Source organism: Salvelinus fontinalis, chromosome 17 (assembly GCF_029448725.1).
Source record: "Salvelinus fontinalis isolate EN_2023a chromosome 17, ASM2944872v1, whole genome shotgun sequence".
NCBI lineage: Eukaryota > Metazoa > Chordata > Actinopteri > Salmoniformes > Salmonidae > Salvelinus > Salvelinus fontinalis.
In genome coordinates this window covers 27,219,391-27,240,245 of record NC_074681.1, presented here as the reverse complement: position 1 = coordinate 27,240,245, position 20,855 = coordinate 27,219,391, and the positions used below count along the sequence as shown (strand labels likewise).

Genomic DNA, 20,855 nt, shown 5'->3' with positions numbered 1-20,855 from the left:
AATGTTTCTGACAATCACTAGCTCTTCACATCAATTCATTATGATCTCTTTTGTCCTTTTGTGTGTAATTATTTGTCTTAAAATATGTTTGTGTGTGCTACTCAACCTGCATACAGTACTCTGAAGGATCAAAAAGAGACTTGTGAATGTTACCTGTATTTGGTCTGAGGACACCATTGAAATATTATATTGAAACTGGCAACTGGATTTATAGGACAGCAAAATTGTTGTTATTGCTTTGTGAGAATGCATGACTCCCTGTCAAAATAAAGTTTAAACAAAATGAGCTCCCACTCCTCCCACATGCTGACCTTTGACATCACCTACTAAGGAAATGACCTTGAAAACAGCATTATTGGCAGTTAAATGCAACCACCTTTCATGGCATTCAGTGTTTACATAGCCTTTAAAGTAGACACTAACTTTTTAACTTCATGATTTAGGCTATATGGTAGTAACGTGTGGCGTCATGTAATATTTTGCTTTCAAATTACAGCTCCATCCACTTTTATTTTCAGGTGATTATCAACTATATATAACCATTTCAAGTTAGTGGCAAAGCATTATCTTTGCATATGAAAAGTCCAAGGACTTTGTCTTAGAAAGCTCTAATTAAAGTACATTGTATTTTTGCAAACTTCAGCACTTAGGATAGGCCACTGCAGTAACTGTGGAAGGCAGGTTACAGAACTGTATCTCTACTGCCGCTATTTAGAGGGATAATTTGACTGTGCTCGTGTGTCCTATTTAGAGAACCTGGTGAACTGGTTTGGTTGGTATGTCAGTACTTGCAAGAACTTGAAAACGTTTTGTGGGCTGACATGCATTCTGTAACTCACGACTGCTTCTTCAACTAAAAACTTCAACCTGGACTGAGCCCATAAGATTGTCTTAAGCTATTTTCAGCAACGTCATGCAGGAACTTCTCCTTAGGCTGCTGAGCGATAAAGATCTAGAGGTCAACATCCTTGCCAGTCCATACCAGATACAGGTTTGCTCATTATCTAGGCTTCTTTTATTTTTTTGTTCAATGACAAAAATGGTTTCTTGTACTAATATCCTTATAGTCATACACAGGGTCTTGAAGGACACAGACATACAACACACACAGGGCAGGACACGACCAAGTAGTCTTTTGACTTTTTCAGTATGAGTGATTTAATGAGGATTACTGAATCACACACTGACTTGACAAATGTCTTCTCTCTAATAGGGTAGATGGAGCCAGACATGGATTTAACTAAGTACTGTGTCAACACAACTGTAAAGAAGCTCGTAGGCGAGACCAAGACCAGGAAATATCTGTGAGTCTCCCTCTGGATGTGCAATGGTTCCCTAATCTGCATACTCATACTGAGGGAACAAGACTGTTTGCGGTTTGACATATTGTGCCTGTCATTGACACAACAGACCAAACTCATGATTATGGAACCTGTCTCACAACAAAACCCCATGTTAGAATGTCAAATCTGTCTGAACTACTACAATTTGTGGCGCAGGCCCAAGCTCTTGGATTGCCAACACACCTGCTGCTCTGTGTGCTTGACCCAGATGAAGATGAGTTTGAGTGAGCTGCGCTGTCCCTGGTGTCGCTCTGTCACCACCCTGCCACCTGGGGTCTCCAGCTCCCAGATGACCCGGACATTATGGCCGTCATCTCTGTCCCATCCCCCCCAGAATACACACATGTCTTCTTCAAACAGCTGCCTAGTAACACCTGCTACCTGTCTATAGACCACCAAGAGAGGGCAGTGCCTGGTGAACATTCAGGTAGGCACCTACTGGCTGGGCAGACAAAGGGGATGTCTCCAGTGCCTGTGTCTGACGAGGGAAGCCCAGGGTTGGGGGAGGAACATGGGGAGAGGGAGGAAGGTTGTTGTAAGAGCTCGTTCACGACCAGGGCAGGCTTAGTGGTTCTTCTGGGTTTTGTCCTACTCTTACTTGTGTACATTGTACTGTACAACATGAAATGCATTTACAAACGGTTCACCATGATATCCTGTGCCTGAAAGACTGGATACTAATAAGCTGTTTGGAATCTTTCTATCTCACTCCCCCAAATTACAGGGCATTGTCACAATGCCAGTATTCAGGCTATTTCTTAACCAGAGATAGTGCTGTCGTACTGAAGGAAGAAATGGTTGTTATACTTTGTTTTAGGAATGTGTACAGTTATAATGATGAATTTGAATTTTTCAAAGGATATTTTTGTGCAATAAAGAGTTCAAACAATATAACCAATCACCATTATTCCAGCTTCTCTATTGTGATTCATTCAAAAAAAATCCTACTTGTGTTCATTCATATTAGAAACATAAAAACGGACCCATTTTAGAGCTTGTGATTGGATTTGTTCAAGTCTTCCTTTTTACCTACAGATGGTAGTGATGGACTTTTTAGTGAAATTTTACTCTGACTTTTAGGAAACACATAATGTTGGCAATATGATTAAATACTTTAATAACCCTTCAGTTGATACAATTACTAAATTACAGCGTCAACTGTTGCCTACTTAACATTAATATTTTGAAATGTTTGAAAATATCAAACTTGAGAAATTATATATAAAAAATAAAACCATGCTCTTTGTCCCCTTAGATATACAGTGCGTTCAGAAAGTATTCAGACCCCTTGACCTTTTCCACATTTTGTTACGTTACAGCCTTATTCTAAAATGGATTCAATTGTTTTTATTCCTCATCAATCTGCACACAATAACCCATAAAGACAAAGCAAAAACAGGTTGTAGACATTTTAGCAAATGTGTTAAAAATAAAAATGGAAATATCACATTTACAAAAGTATTCAGACCCTTTACTCAGTACTTTGTTAAAGCACCTTTGGCAGGGATTACAGCCTCGAGTCTTCTTAGGAATGAAGCTACAAGCTTGACACACCTGTTTTTAGGTCTCTCCAGAGATGTTCGAATGGGTTCAAGTCCGGGCTCTGGCTGGGCGACTCAAGGACATTCAGAGACTTGTCCCGAAGCCACCCCTGCTTTGTCTCGGCTGTGTGCTTAGGGTTCTTGTCCTGTTGGAAGGTGAACCTTCACCCCAGTCTGAGGTCCGGAGCACTCTGGAGCAGGTTTTCATCAAGCATCTCTCTGTACTTTGCTCCTTTCATCTTTTCCTCGATCCTGACTAGTCTCTCAGTCCCTGCCACTGAAAAACATCCCCACAGCATGATGCTGCCACCCCCGTAGGAATGGTGCCAGGTTTCCTCCAGATGTGACACTTGGCATTCAGGCCAAAGAGTTCAATCTTGGTTTCATCAGACTAGAGAATTTTGTTTCTCATGGTTTGAGAGTCCTTTTAGGAGCCTTATGGAAAATGCCAAGCAGGCTGTCATGTGCTTTTTACTGAGGAGTGGCTTCCGTCTGGCCACTCTACCATAAAGACCTAATTGGTGGAGTGCTGCAGAGATGATTGTGCTTCTGGAACGTTCTCCCTTCTCCACAGAGGAACTCTGGAGCTCTGTTTGAGTGACCATTGTGTTCTTGGTCACCACCTTGACCAAGTTCCTTCTCCCCTGATTGCTCAGTTTGGCCTGGCGGCCAGCTCTTGGAAAATAATTGGTGGTTCCAAACTTCTTCCATTTAAGAATGATGGAGGCCACTGTGTTCTTGGGGACCTTCAATGCTGCAGAAATGTTTTGGTACCCTTCCCCAGAGCTGTGCTTCAACACAATCCTGTTTCGGAGCTCTACGGACAATTCCTTCGACCTCATGGCTTGGTTTTTGGCTGACATGCACTGTCAACTGTGGGACCTTTAATATACAGGCTTATATATACAGGTGTGTGCCTTTCCAAATCATGTCCAATCAATTGAATTTACCTCAGGTGGACTCCAATAAAGTTGTAGAGATATCTCAAGGATGATCAATGAAAACAGGATTCACCTGAGCTCAGTTTCGAGTCTCATAGCGAAGGGTCTGAATACTTATGTAAATAAGGTATTTCTGTTTGTTTATTCTTTCAAATTTACAAACACTTCTAAAAAACAGTTTTTCCTTTGTCATTATGGGGTATTGTGTGTAGATTGATGAGGGGAAAAAATTATTTAATAAATTTTAGAATAAGGCTGTAACGTAACAAAATGTGAAAAAAGTCAAGGGGTCTGAATACTTTCCGAATGCGCTGTATATGCTACAATATTGTTGTACACAAATAAAATGAATTTAGAAATGAACTGGCTACATTCTAACGATTCCGATACCTGGAATACAAAAATCATATTTGTATATATTTTTACATAAGAAGGACTGTAATTACACAACAAAACATTTCAGAACAATTAGTACGTATAGAGATGTATTTAGTTTTCTGATTGTTTTTACCCATTTTCCTCTAAATGCATGATTTACAGTTAATCTGAGCCACAACCGGATTCATAAAGTGGTCTCAAACCTGATTCACAAATTGGTCTCAATCCTGATGCATATTGCATGTCATGACCAAGAGAAGCGATCTCCTCCAAGAGGTAGTCCACATCCTCTGTCTGTGTTGCCGGGTTGGAGAAGACACATCGGAAGAAGTTAACTTTGTCTCCGAGCGGCTGATAACCAATCATGGCCATCCCCTGCTCCATCATCTTGGCTTTGATCTTTGGTGCCACCTTAGAAATCAAACAGTTATTTAGCTTTATAGAGTATGAACTGAAGTTATAATGTGCTGGTGCTAGTAATGAATGATTACATACACAGTATCTAATGGATAAAGAACCACAAAGGTTGAAATAAGACGCATCTAATATATCACTAACATTAGAGATCCAAGGTGTAGCATTACCTCATGGAGTCTCCTGTTCCTCTCAGAACCTGGTGGCATGTTCCTCAGACTTGGTGGGATGTACCAGAAGCACACGTTGCTGTGTTCAGGCTGCATGGGGATGTATCACAGATAAAAGGCTTACAACGATTCATCTCACTGAGGAATTATTAAATAACTTCAAGGGACTTAAAAAACAGACTTACTTTGCTTTTGAAGACGAGTTCAAAGTCCGGTCTTTGTTTGAGTTTGTCGAACAAGTGCTCAGCATTTTCCAAACATTTATTGACCTGTGATTCAAAGCCTTCTGAACCCTAAGAAGAGATGTGTTTTATTGACCAGTTGATAAATAAAAAATAAAAAATCCATATGAGTGTGTTACATACCTTGGCCTTCCACATGAGCCAGAGCTTGAAGACATCAACGTGCCTGCCACACTGAATGGTCTTGTCTCCGGTGTCATAAGAGGTGTCGTAGTGCTTGTCAGTTTGGAAAAGGTATTCAGCACACATCTGATTGCAGTCTTTCAAGAGGCCCTGTGAGTGAGAAACCAGTAATTGCATTATGTGTGTGTGTTTCGGTGTGTGTGTGCGCATGTAATGGTAATCTTGATTTAAAAAAATTCATAGCGTTAGACTACACACCCTTTTCTTCACCAGTATGGCTGAGCATTGCAGCGGAGCACCCATCATTTTATGAGGGTTCCAAGTCACAGACCAGGCTCTGTAATAAACATAATTCAAATAGACCTGCATGTAAGATCCAATCAAGGCAGAACTGTTGAGAGTCAATTCCATTTCCATTGTGAATGGAAACAGTATCCCCAAAATGTAATTGATCCTGGCTGTACGGTAGAGTGAAATTCAGAAATCTATTATCCTTTTGGAGAGCCGTAGAATTTGGGTGTCCTCAAGTCTCTGTTCTCTCTGGTTACCGTACCTACCGTTCAATCCCTTGTAGTTTCACACGGTGCCGCTTGGACATCAACAGTCCTCCGCCCCAGGCTGCCTGTTAAGAAAGAAAGAGAATTTTACTCTAAATACAATCTTATCTTTACATATAACAAATTCTTATGGGGACGGTTTCCCAGACACAAATTATGCTTAGTACTGGACTAAAAAGCATACCCAATTAAAATATAGGATGTCAGAAATAAGACTAAATCTGTGTCCGGTAAACCATGATGGATGCTATAAGGTAAATACATCAACATGCAGCCAGAGTCCATGGCTCTCACAGATGTCTGCGATGGCATTGAGAGGATCAAAGGCTCCGTACACAGTGGTGCCTGCTGTGGCATTGACGTAGAATGGGACACAACCCTGAAGAGAGAGAGATGACAAGAATCATGATGAGTGTATTGACTTGTTCCTGTGAAATAGTTCCTGCCAACACACTGGAGCTCTGGTAGCTCTTTTTATGCACCAGACAATGTTGTTGACTGGTAAACAGAAATTCTGATTTAAGCGTGTTCTGTTGGGGGTGTCTGTTTCATCCTAATTTGACTAAATCCATCCCTGGCTGAAAATATATGCTTACATGTATTTAATTCACAAAGCCCTTTATCCCTCAGTTAGGCAAGAGCAGACTCATTCATCCATTACCTGATCTTTGGCAGTAATGATACTTGACTCCAATTCTGCAGGGATCATCTTTCCCCTTGAATTGTAAAAAACACGACATCACTCATTTAGCTCTGATGATATTGTCAATGTTCACAATCAACAAATGCCAATCACTCTCCCCTCCTTGCTTACCGGTCATTACATTTCACCAGCACAACATTTTCACTTCCTATCCCAAGAACTGCTGCAGATTTCTTGACTGAATAATGACTCTATAGTAGGGAAAAAGTATTTGTCAGTACAAGTTTATAGATAATATGAATAAGCATGACCTAACGTGAATACTGGTGATGCGTACGTGTGCTGATGTGAAGAGGATTAGCCTGGGCAGAGCAGTCATCCCTTTGGTCTTCACTTCAGGGAAGAAGTGGTATCTGGCCAGCAGTACACTGTACAGATTGGACATGGTCCCACCTGAGGAAATATATTAATTTTTATTTAACCTTTATTTAGCTAGGCAAGTCAGTTAAGAACAAATTGTTATTTACAATGACAGTCTACCAAAAGGCAAAAGGCCTCCTGTGGGGATGGGGGCTGGGATAAAAAATACAAATAAATTAAATAAAAATATAGGGCAAAACACACATCACGACAAGAGAGACAACACAACACAACATAAAAAGAGACCTAAGACGACAACATAGCATGGCAGCAACACATGACAACACAGCATGGTAGCAACACTACATGGTAGCAGCACAAAACAGGGTACAAACATTCTTGGGCACAGACAACAGCACAAAGCAGCCACATCACGCAAAGCAGCCACAACTGTCAGTACCTTTAACAGAATGTGACTGCTAGAACGGGTGTTGTGCAATAGTTCTTCCTGTAAAAGTTGCGCCATACTGCTGCACACCTTGCGGGCTGCCGCAGAATTCTATGGCACGTTATTTGATTGTCAGCTATTGTTGCTATTAATGCTAGTTAGTGCTAGTTTGACCACCAGAGGGCATCTTGAGAAGCATTTGATAGGCTTCAATATTGTCTGTACTAGAGAATTTAAAGCGATTGTAATCTGAATAAAGGCCAAAATAATATTTATAAAGGCCAACATATTTATTTCTGTTTTTAGAGGGAGAGAAACCAAAAGCACAGCGTGCCTATTTTTTGGACAAGGACATCCCGGCCGGCCAAACCCTCCCCTAACCCGGACGACGCTGGGCCAATTGTGCGCCGCCCTATGGGACTCCCAATCACGGTCGAATGTGAATGGAGGATGAGGGCTGCAGTAGATATCTCAGATAGGGGGGAGTGAGGCCTAAGAGGGTTTTATAAATAAGCAACAACCAGTGGGTCTTACGGCGGGTATACAGAGATGACCAGTTTACAGAAGGGCATAGAGTGCAGTGATGTGTCCTATAAGGAGCATTGGTGGCAAATCTGATGGCCAAATGGTAAAGTACATCTTGCTGCTCGAGAGCACCCTTACTTGCCGATCTATAAATTACATCTCCATAATCTAGCATGGGTAGGATGATCATCTGAATCAGGGTTAGTTTGGCAGCTGGGGTGAAAGAGGAGCGATTACAATAGAGGAAATCAAGTCTAGATTAAATTTTAGTCTGCAGCTTTGATATGTGCTGAGAGAAGGACAGTGTACTGTCTAGCCATACTCCCAAGTACTTGTATGAGATGACTACCTCAAGCTTTAAACCCTCAGAGGTAGTAGTCACACCTGTGGTGAGAGGGGCATTCTTCTTACCAAACCACAAGGTTAAGGGCAGAGAAAGCTTGTTGGACACTAAGAAAGCTTTGTTGTAGAGCGTTTAACACAAAATCCAGGGAGGGGCCAGTATAAGATTGTATAATCTGCATGTAAATAGAGGACTAACCGTGGTTGCCTTCCAAGCAATGGGAACCACCCCAGAGAGAAGAGGCAGGTTAAAAAGGTCAGAGATAGGCTTGGCGATTATAGGGGCAGCAATCTTAAAGAAGAAAGGGTCTAAACCATCTGACCCAGATGTTTTTTTGGGGTGAAGTTTACGGTGCTCCTTTAGCACCTCGGACTCAATGAAACTTTGTAGCGGGGAAGGGGAAAAAGAGAGAGGAACATCGGGGCTAGTCGCATTAGTGGGATATGTTTGACAGGCAAGGAGGCATGGCTGAGTCAAATGCAAATCCGGCCTTAATGAAGTTGTGATTAAAGAACTCAGCCATGTGCTTCTTGTCAGTAACAACCACATCATCAACTTTAAGGGACATGTGCAGCTGACGGGAAGGAGGGGTTATTCTCTAGGTCTTTAACCGTTTTCCAGAACTTCTTGGGGTTATACCCACAGAGAGAGAACTGCTCCTTAAAGTAACTAACATTGGCCTTCAGGATAGCCTGAGTGTACTTATTTCTCATTTGCCTGAACGAGTCAGCCTGAGTATGCATGTGCTGAGCCTTTCGCCAAATGCAATTCTTGAGGTGGAGTAACTCTGCAAGATCATGGTCAAACCAGGGGCTGAATCTGTATCTAATTCTCATTTTCTTTATGGGGGCATTTGTTAACAATACCACTGAAAATATTAAAAAGAAGGTCCAAGTGTCTTCGACAGAGGGAATCAAGCTGATTCTGTACCAATTTACAGAGGCCAGGTCATGAAGGAAGGCTTGCTCATTAAAGTTTTCTAGCAAGTGTCTATGACAAATCAGGACAGGACGTTTCACTGAGCAGCCATTACGAACCCAGGCTGTTAAACAGTGATCGGTAAGGTTATTACAGAAAATACCAGATTGGTACTTATCATGATTATTTGTGAGGATAACATCGAGGAGATTAGCCTTTCCTGGGTGTTTGGAGTCATACCTTGTGGGATTGGTAATTATCTGAGAGAGATTTAGAGAGTCTAATTGCTTTAGGACTTGGTCAGGTGGTTTAAGCATGTCCCAGTTTAGGTCACCTAGCAGGACAAATTCAGACTTAGTGTAAGGGGCCAGGAGAGAGCTTAGGGCAGGTAGGGTACAGGCCGGTGCTGATGGAGGACTATAACACCACTCAACAGTCAACGAAGAGCTATTTGAAAGTTGAATGCTTAAAACCAGCAAATCAAATTGTTTGGGGACAGACTTGGTGGAGACAACCGAGCACTGAAGTTTATTTCCGGTAAAGATTGCCACTCCCCCACCTTTGGAAGATCTGTCTTGCCGAAATAGGTTATAAACAGAAAGGTTAACATCAGTATTCAAAACACTCTTTCTTAACCACGTCTCAGTAATGACCAACACATCTGGATTGGAGCTGTGAACCCACACTTTCAATTGATCCATTTTAGGTAATACGCTTTTTATTTTATTTTTTACATGTAATCTTTATTTAACTAGGCAAGTCTTTTAAGAACAAATTCTTATTTACAATGACAGCCTAGGAACAGTGGGTTACTTGCCTTGTTCAGGGGCATAACAACAGATTTTTACCTTGTCAGCTCAGGGATTCGATCTCGCAACCACTCGGTTACTGGCCCAACGCGCTAACCACTAGGCTACCTGCCGCCCCAAAAGCTTCTAGTGTTAACGTGCAGAAAACCCAGGCTTTTACGAGAGCTGAAATCAGTGAAACAGATATCAGAGCACAAGTCAGAATTGTGGCTAGCAACAGTAGATGGGCCAGGGTGTACATGCACATTTCCAGATATCATCAACAGTAATACAATTAAGGCACGGCAGAGGACAGGAAAAGCTCTGCAGTGTTGATTTGTGACATTTGAATGTGCATTAGATGGCAACAGGATCATATTATATAGCAATTTCATCAGGTAGCACGAATACAAAGCCGGCGAGAGGTGGTTAGAATAGGATTGGGGCCAAAAGTCTGTGTAACCTATAGAGAGTCATAGAGAGTACTGTATTATAGGTGGATATCTCACTAAGAGATTGTCTTAATCTTATAATTTCATTCAACTTCATAACAACTAAACAATATATCCAAAATTAAGAGGACAAAATTAACCAATTCAATGGAAGTAATAAGGATAAATGTAACAAAGTGTATGTTTGTCATTGGCTACATTGTTTGTATCGATAGCAAGGTCAGAATGTAGCTAACACTGTACCTGGACAGAAAACCCCATCCCCCTCTTCCTCTGACCAACCCACAATCTTCTGCATCTTCCTCAGTAGAACTTCCTCCATCAGAATGAACACTGGGGACACTTCATATGTAAACCTAGAAAAAAGTCTTTACACTTTAACTCATATTGCAGAATGACATTTACCAGAGGACAGATCCCACCATAGGCCATACACTCTTCGAAAAACAGGTGGTACCTTGGACCTAAAAGGGTTCTTCGGCTGACCCCATAGGAAAAATGGGGGGAAAAAAGTACATTCCCCCTGGAAAAAACATTTTGAGTTCCATGTAGAACCTTTTACATAGAGGGTTCTAACTGGAACCAAAAAGGGTTATCCTATGGGGAGAGCCGAAGAACCCTTTTGGAGCCCTTTTCTCTAAGAGTGTAGTGTAACCTGGGGCTGTATGTATCAAGCGTATCGGAGTGCTGATATGGGATCAGATTCACCCTGTCCATATCATTTTATTCATTATGATTTAGAACAGGGTTTCCCAAACTCGGTCCTGCCCCCCCAAACATGCACCCAGGGGGGAATGTACTTTTTTTTTTACATTTCCCTCCTGGGTGCATGTTTTGTTTTTTGCCCTAGCACTACACAGCTGATTCAAATAATTAAAGCTTGATGATGATTTTTTTTGGTTGCTTCCAATAGGCTCATTCATTCCTCCTCCTCTCCCCTGTAACTATTCCCCAGGTCGCTGCTGTTAATGAGAATATGTTCTCAGTCATCTTACCTGGTAAAATAAGGGTTAAATAAAAAGGAATGTAAATGTTACATGTTTGTGTTGGCGGTAGACGTCAGCCATTCCCCGGCCAGACCGATGACATCCAGCCCTGATGACAGCTGATTGAAGAAGCGTGGGTGACCTGGGGACAGATGAGGACATTCTGGAACATTCTACTAATCTATAATGTCTATGATGTCTATAATGTCAGCCATTCCCATGGCCAGAACCAATGACATACTGGTACATGGAGTATGGGGGGGTAACTGTACACATATTTGTACTTGACCATTCGGTACTGGGACTTCGGTTCCCGAATGAATACATAATTTAAAAAATAAAAAAACACCTAGGCCTAAGCTTAGAGTAAATCTGAGCTGAAAAAGAGCTGAAAAAAACCCCATTTCAGGCTATTCTGTTAAAACAACTAGAGCCTATGCACATGTTGTAGTAAAAATTAAAATCTTAATTGGCAAATTTCATACAGTCCTTTTGCAGCCAAGAACTAGATCTGTATAATGGCGAGTGGTTGGGTCGATAAACAAGGAGGATTCTACATCATCGTTTAAGAACATTTTGATTTCCCAGTAGATTACAACAGCAGTAGACAGAGAGAATATGTCGACACTGATCAACGAGAATAGCCCATGTAGCTGTCAACACCTCAAACATGTTGACACATTTATGCCGACACAGATGTAACACTAACCTTAACCCCTAACCCAGCGTTTCCCAAACTCGGTCCTCGAGACCCCAAGGGGTGCACGTTTTGGTTTTCCCCCTAACACTACACACTTGATTAACATTATTAAAGTTTGATTATTAGTTGATTATTGAATCAGCTGTGTAGTGCAAAAAAACAAAATGTGCAACCCTTGGGGTTTGGAAAACCCTGCCCTAACCTGAGCTAACGTTATCCACCTAGCTAACGTTAGCATTAGTGACCTAGCTAACCTTAGCCACAACAAATTGGAATTCATAACATATCATACGTTTTTGAAATTTGTGATATATTGTATGGAATTCGTAACTTTTTGTACGAATTGAAATTCGTAACATATACAAATTGTAATTCGCAACATATCATACAAAATGGATGATGGACATCCACAAATTAATACATACCATGCAAAACTTAACATATCATACTAATTGGAATGTCCCAGATTTAAATGTAATATGTTACATCAACTCCTGAGTCCAGGTTGGCCTACATCACCCACGTAACGAAAAAAAACAGCACAACTTCGTCTCCCCTCTGCAATAGGGGAGAGTTGTCTATCAGTTTTTTTTGCTGCTTTGGGGAGGGTTGTGTGATTTTTTTTATTGGACACAGAGGAAGGTAGTGAGTTTTTTCCCCCTGGCTTACATTCACTCTTTGGCAGGTTTACTATAGAATGTCTTCCATTCAATCCATATTTCCTCATCTGCTTGCATGCGCCTCACCTATGTCAAGGTGTTTTGATACATCGCTTATGCAATACGCTTTTCCGTGCACTAACTTTTCTTATAAACTGGGTGGTTTGAGCCCTGAAAACTGATATACCACGGGTATGACAAAAAATAACTTTTTACTGTTCTAATTATGTAGGTAACCAGTTTATAATAGCATTAAGGCACCTCTGGGGTTTATGGCCAATATACTGTACCACGTTGCGTTGTGCTGAAGAACAACCCTTAGCCGTGGTATATTGGCCATATACCACACCCCCTCGTGCCTTATTGGTTAACTATACCACAGGTCAATCAATATACAGCCTAAATGTCAACCCTGCCGTCTCTCCACTCAGAGTGACAATAATGGTAGGTCGATCATTTGTCCAGATCTGCAATAGGCTAACTAGCAATCATAGCACACATAAAAGCATCCAAAGCTGCATCAATTTTCAATATGAATCCACAAGAACAAATAGGAATAGCTGAGGAGAGGCCAAGTGCACCAATGCGCATGAAAGAACAGTGGTAGCCTGATTGCCAACGACATTGAGACAGACTACAGGGAGGAGGTGAGGGCCCTGGTGGAGTGGTATCAGGAAAATAACATCTCCTTCAATGTCACCAAAACAAAGGAGCTGATCATGGACTTCAGGAGACAGCAGATGGAACACGCCCCCATCCACATCGACGGGACCGCAGTGGAGAAGGAGCTCCTTGGGGTACACATCACTGACAAACTGAAATGGTCCACCCACACAGACAGTGTGGTGAAGAAGGCACAACAGCGCCTCTTCAACCTCAGGAGGCTGAATAAAGTTGTCGTGGCCCCTAAGACCCTCACAAACTTTTACAGATGCACCATTGGAATATATCACCACCTAGTATGGCCCTCCAGGACATCTACAGCACCTGGTGTCACAGGAAGGCCAAGAAGATCATCAAGGACCTCAGTCACCCGAGCCACGGCCTGTTCACCACGTTACCCTCCAGAAGGCGAGGTCAGTACAGGTGCATCAAAGTTGGGACCGAGAGACTGAAAAACAGCTTTTATCTCAAGGCCATCAGGCTATTAAATAGTGTACACTTGCTTCCGCCGGCCTCTGCCCAGTACCCCTAGTTTCTGTCACTAGCCGGCTACCACCCGGTTACTCTAACATGCACCTTAGAGGCTGTTGCCTTATGTACAGTACATAGTCATGGAACACTGGCACTTTAATAATGTTTGACAGAACACTTCGGACTCAGTTGTTGTGTGTTGTTAGATACTGCTGCAGTGTTGGAGCTAGGAACACAAGCATTTCGCTACACCCACAATAACATCTGCTAAATATGTGTATGCGACCAATACAATTTGATTTGATCTTGTTTAGGGACAATACAATTATCTTACCTAGACTTGCCTACAACACCACAATGCAATGAATAATTGCATTATTGTTTTCAAGTGAGTACAAAGTTCTACTCTCGGCTGCAGTGAACATTTTTTATTTGAATAACGTGCAAAAGCCCTGTGATATGAATGTTTCTTTACGTTTGGATCAGTTGTGGGTCTACTCTCGACAGTGTATAAGATCTAGAAAGATACAGTAGCAGGCCAGTCTGGCTGTATTTTTACTTCTGATACTAATATGCGCGATCTGTTACAGATCATTATTCTCCCAAGTCGTCCTATAATAATGTGACCATAGAGATGGGTTGGCTCATAATGTCACGAAAACTATGTTTGCTTCCATGGGGGAGAAGTCAGCCTGTTGTTGTGATTCTGTTGTTGTGATTCTGGGTTGCCAGATTGCTAGCAAGAATGACAAGAAACTGCCATGTGGGGAATTGTAAGTGGCTCATTTTCAACTTGTTTCAACTTGTGTTTTGACAGATTTCACATTAATGCTAATATGGCAAATAATGTGCTAGATAGTTAACCACCAACTGTAACAATGTATTTGAGAGACAACAAGTGGTTATTGTGCAAATGTATGTATGTTTTCAATAAACTTTGGAGACAAAATATAGCTTACATATAGCTTACAACCAGTCACAATGTTTTAATCTGATTTGGCTACTTCAAAAGTCTCCTGTAGGCATGTGCAAGTTTGTACAAAATATAATTCCATTATCCTCAAAATGGCTTGACATTAACCAGGTTTCCATCCATCCTTTTAATGCGAGTAAAATACATGTTGGATAAAGCATTTCATGACCAGCCTGTTGTAAACAGCTAGCTAATTTGTTGGTAAACTTTCCAAATGTCGACAAAACAAAATACACTTAACAAGGTGGGATATTTTTTTGTCTGTAAAATGAATTATGCAAGAAATGGCAGTAGAAAAGCTTTAATGCTCAAATATTGATATAATAACCATCATATCCAGGGGTTGCGTTAAAGTACAGAAATCTGTATTTTAAACCATTTCACCTGTGCTGTCATAAAGCATTATGACTCATGATCATCTTGAATCAGGAGTACCAATACTTTGTATTTTCTTAAATAAACAAAAAGGAACTACATTAACTGTTGGCATTTCATTTTCTCGCTGTACCGGAACTGAACCCTAACCCCAAAACTGCAATATGTACTGAACCTTGGGCTTGGTGAACCGTTACACCCCTAATAGAGTACGTTTGGCAAAACAGTTGACAGCTCTTACGGTACCTGTTTTGACTCCATACTTCAAGGTATCCCTGCAGTCAACCAGGAGTTGTTCCAGGTTCTCGGGCTGGTCTGGGAGCTCCAGACTGAAGCCCTCCAGGCCCTCTCTGAGTTGGTGAGGGTGGTGGAAGTCCAGGACTTTGGAGCTCCGTCTGAACGACTTGCAGACATAGCTGAGGAGAATGTTCACCAGCTCTTGGAAGAAACTTTTGGTTGTGTCCTCACCACTGAGAGCAGGGAGTAGATCTAAACATAAAGGGACACGGTCAGGGCTCTAAATGAACTTTTTTAATTGGTAGTCAGTGCTCATCTTTAAATAATTAAGAGCACCAAAAAGTATTTAGGAGCACCATAAAAGGGCATTGATTTATCCTATAGGCCTGAGAGCACATCCAGGAGCACCTTTTCTTTTCTCCAGTGCCATCTTAAAGCATACTGGTGGCCGAGTTACCAGGTTGTTAGTCAGCCAGGTAACATGACTGGACAAGGTTGTTTGTTACCTAACAGTTAGCGGCCCGGGAGTAGTTTAAAAAGGTCCCGAACACATGTATTGAAAGAAAAAGATATTTGCTCCGGTAATATGATTCATGTTAGGCTAGCTAATGCTAAAGCGGCCTACAAGAAAATACAGGTATTAGTCAAAGCTTATGAATATTTTATGTGAATTTCCATATATCAATTACACTACCAAAAGAGTTAAATTGTTCAGCAACATGTGCAGTGAATGCTAACATGGCTTTTTTGGTGAAAGGTACATAATGCATTTATTTTAATCTCGCTATCAGGCCACTGTATGCTGTGACATAAGCCTGGATGGTGACACATCTTCTTCAAGCTGCCTGACTGAACACTGGGGCCTTCAGTGGTACCAGAAGCAAATGCCCTACCTGGAAAGGGCCCTACCTGTCTCACAGCCATTCTGTCAACATGTATTGTATTAACCACTCAAATTCATGCAAACTGCAGACGCAAGCACTGACTTACACTGAGTATACAAAACTTATACTGAGTTGCACCCTCTTTAGCCCTCAGAACAGCCTCATTTTGTCAGGGCATGGACTCTACAAGGTGTTGATGCTGGCCCATGTTGACTCCAATGCTTCTCACAGTTGTGTCAAGTTGGCTGGATGTCCTTTTGGTGGTAGACCATCCTTGATGCACTCAGGAGGAAAACCTGGCACCTACGGCGAAGCATGGTGATGGCAGCATCATGCTGTGGGGATGTTTTTCAGTGGAAGGGACTGGGAGACTAGGCAGGATCGGGGGAAATATCAATGGAGCAAAGTACAGAGAGATCCTTGATGAAAACCTGCTCCAGAGAGCTCAGGACCTCAGACTGGGGTGAAGCTTCACCTTCCAACAGGACAATGACCCTAAGCACACAGCCAAGACAACGCAGGAGTGATTTTGGGTCAAGTCTCTGAATGTCCTTGAGTGGCCCAGCCAGAGCCTGGACTTGAACCCGATCGAAGATATGCACACCTATTTTCAGGAGAGACCTGAAAATAGGTGTGCAGTGACGCTCTCCCATCCAACTTGACAGAGCTTGAGAGAATGTGCAGAGAAGAATGGGAGAAACTACTCAAATACAGGTGTGCCAAGCTTGTAGCGTCATACCTAATAAGACTTGAGGCTATAATCGCTGCCGAAGGTGCTTCGACAAAGTACTTTAGTAAAGGGTTTACTTATGTAAATGTGATATTTCAGTTTTTATTTTATTTTAAATACATTTACTAAAAATACATTTTTTTTAACTATTTTTGCTTTGCTATTATGGGGCATTGTGTGTAGATTGATGGGAAAAACAATTTAATACATTTTAGAATAAGGCTGTAGCAAAATGTCGAAAATGTCATGGGGTCTGAATACTTTCCGAATGCACTTTATCAGATTGATAAATATTTGCACTACTTATCAGTATTTCTTTCTAAAACATTAGTATTTTTTTCCCCCCTTAACCCTATCCTCGACAATGTTAGCCACCTAGCTAACGTTAGCCACAACAAATTGGAATTTGTAACATATCATACGTATTGGAAATTTGTAACATACTGTACAAATTGTAATTCGTAACATATCACAAATTAATACATACCACACTAAATTGAGGGAGACAGATTTACATTTACTATGTTTTGTCTACTTCAGAGTCCAGATTGATCTGAACTGCCTCGGTGAGTGATGTCCCTCATGCATGTGTACAGGAACACAATTCCCAGGGAGGATAGACAGTATTACTGATGACTGTATCGGTAATGTGTTTTCAGACCCTCCACTAGTCATATTTTCGCAGGGCAGAAATCTCAGAGATCAATTGGTAAACTCTGATTCACCACCACAAAATACCCCCACACAACGTCTCCTTGAGCCTCTACCGGATGGAAACTACAAGTGTAATTGCTGCACTCAATGCAATGGCACTAACAAATGTAGATCCTTCAAACATCCTCAAACAGTGAAACAGATCACAATCAAAGGTGTTATCACGTGCGCCACTAAGGCAGTTATTTATCTTATAACTTGTCCTTGTGGTAAAAATTATGAGGGCAAAACGAAGCGTGAACTAAAAGTACGAATCTCTGAGTATTGTAGCACCATTTTCATGAACACAATGGGAGACCGAGAGCTGGTTTCAAGTGTAGGGCGCAGCAGGTGTTTATTGTAAAGGACCACAGGAGGAGGCAGGTAGCTGGGTCCAGGGGCAGGCAGAGGGTCATACACAGGGGGTCTAAAAAGGCACGCAGGGAAAAGGCTAGTAACGTCGTCCGGGAGATCAGGCAATAGGTTGAACCGATAGGCTTGTACAGGCAGGGGAATAGGCAAAAGGCGTCGTTAGTGAGGCAGGCAAAAACTGTCATACACGGGAGGATTAAATTACAGAAAACCAGCGCTTCGAATAGAAATGTGTCACAAAACAAACAATACCTCACAATGATGGGTGCAAAGAACTGAACTAAATAATGTGTGATAATCACATACAGGTGTGTGAACAGGTGATCAGAATGCAGGTGATTGGGATCTATGTGTTTGAGAGTGTGAGCTGGAAAGTGGTCTGGAAAGTGAGCTGCGTTCAGGGATCTACGTGTTTGAAAGTGTGAGTTGGAAGCAGACGTTACAAGAATTAGGTGCAACAACTTTATTTTGTTCCTTCGTTATATCAGCATCGAACACGTCCCCCTCCCTAGGAGAAGGGATGACCTTGACAATTATTGTTAAAACGAGAGGCCGTTTGGACCTTTCATTTAATTTGCTATCCATTGTAAATAATGTTTGTAGGCCTATGTAGCCAAATTGTATCTATGTATCAGGTATCTATCTATGTTATCCATTCATGCTTTTTATATGTTCTATTTACAGTATATCTGTAAATAATCAACCAATAAAATTAAGCCACAGCCGGCCATGATTACAGACACCTGTGTGTGTCCTTTCAAACTATATAAACTATTATAAACTGGGTGGTTCGAGCCCTGAATGCTGATTGTCTGACAGCCGTTGTATAGCAGACCGTATATCGTGGGTATGACAAAACATTTATTTTTACTGTTCTAATTACATTGGTAACCAGTTTATAATAGCAATAAGGCACTTTGAGGGTTTGTGGCGTTGCGTTGTGCCTAAGAACAACACTTAACCGTGGTATATTGGCCATATACCACACCCCCACGGGCCTTATTGCTTAAGTGACCTGCAGTGTTTGTCAATATACCCTGATGAAGACAGCTTGGCTGTCGAAATGTTGGTTATTAAATTATTGCATCTGAGCTCCTAGAGTGTGTGGCTGTCCTTTTTTTTTTTTCAAGTCTTCTACTCCACTAGCCAGTACCTCGCCTAAACAGGTGTACATTTGTTTCACCTTCCGGATAGAAAGCCAGACCACGTTGATCTTGTATGTGTCTTCTACATCTGCATTGTTTGCTGTTTGTGATTTTAGGCTGGGTTTCTGTACAGCACTTTGTAACATTGGCTGATGTAAAAAAGGTTTAATAAATACATTTTATTGATATGTGTCCCAAATGGCATCCTAGTCCCCACACCTCTCTACCTTTGACCCTATGGGCCCTAGTCAAAAGTATGGCACTCTATAGGGAAAAAGGTCCCATTTGGTACGAAGACCTTGAGTGCAGTTTAACTGATGAAAAGGCTATCAGCAGTAGCTTTCATCAGCCTCATAATGCAGCTTTTGTTGGCTTTACCTTTGTTGTATATGCAGCTGAAGTCCTTGGGTATGCAGGTGTTGTCACTTGTTGGTGGAGAGTTGATATTGTCAGAGGAGCTTCTCTGTTTACTCTCTGCCAAAATCTGCCCACCAGGTGTAGATTTTTCTGTGGTGCTTTCTGGAACAAATAAACGGAGAGTACATGATGATCCGACACCAATATTAACATATCTACTGTATATTGTCATGAAGAATTCTTTGAATTTTGCCTGTAAAGTAGAGACTGAAGATCGAAGGAAAGCGTACTAGTCAGGTGGGGTGTGAGGGCAGGGTGGGAAGAAGCATCTTAGTAATTTATTGTAATTCTAATAAGAATAGAATGTCACCCGTATATTCATTGATTGAAACCATGTAAGCAACAGTAAACTCAGGCCATGTAATCAGGAGCAAAGTTTTGTGTGTAACCCAGTCTGCCCGTTTGAAGGATCAAAATGGCCAGGGCCAGGTCACAGAAATGAACAGAATGTCAAAAGATTGTGAGTCTGGCCTGGAGGGACGATTGTGTGTATGCAGTTAATAGATACAAACTTAACAAAAGTAATTGCAACACATTATTAAAACTAAAAAGTAGTTTGACTTGTTCTTTGTCTCCACTCAACAATATCAAGCAAATATAGAGTTCCCAACAAGATCACATGTTGCATATGTTATTTACATACCATGTGTACCATGTGAGTACAAAATATTGTTCAAATAGATTGATATGCTAATACAATTTCTTATTCATAGATATCGTAAAAACAAGTAAAGAAATTGCCTAAAGCCTTATCTCAAGGTTTACTGCTTTACCTGAGCGAATGTTTCAAAACACACACAAAAAATCACATCATGGCATAACTGACATAACTCCATTGATATACCATAGAGATACTTCTAAATAATTGATATGCTCATTTGACTCTGACCTGGCAGCTGCAAATAATCCATAATGTGTCCACGTATGATTGAGTTCTGGGAGTGAAGTTTGTCCAGTATCTCACTGTTCCACTGCTGCCCCTCCATGAGATGCACCTGGAATGGTTTTGTGGAATATATAACCCCCTGGGGGAACTAGGTGTGGTGGTGGGTGCATTATGACACAAGGCTATTCAACCTGAATGAAACGATGCTATTACAAAACCCTTTGAGAATGAGAGCCTCCCCAAAATGTTTCTGACAATCACTAGCTACCACATCAATTCATTATGATCTCTTCTGTCTTTTTTGTCCTTTTGTGTGTAATTATTTGGCTCAAAATATGTGTGTGTGTGCTACTCAACCTGCATACAGTACTCTGAAGGATCAAAAAGAGACTGTTGTGAATGTTTCCTTTGATCTGAAGACATGATTGGAATAATATATTAAAACTGGCAACTGGATTTAATGACATTAAAATAATGA

The 20,855-nt window shown here is 41.3% G+C and overlaps 2 pseudogenes; one reads left to right on the top strand and one right to left on the bottom strand.

Moving 5' to 3' along the window:
• Positions 1-1,293: 1,293 nt before the first annotated feature.
• On the top strand, positions 1,294-2,215 carry LOC129814596 (E3 ubiquitin-protein ligase RNF152-like; annotated as a pseudogene).
• A 2,077-nt stretch (positions 2,216-4,292) lies between these two features.
• On the bottom strand, positions 4,293-20,402 carry LOC129814080 (glutamate decarboxylase 1-like; annotated as a pseudogene).
• Positions 20,403-20,855: the final 453 nt, after the last annotated feature.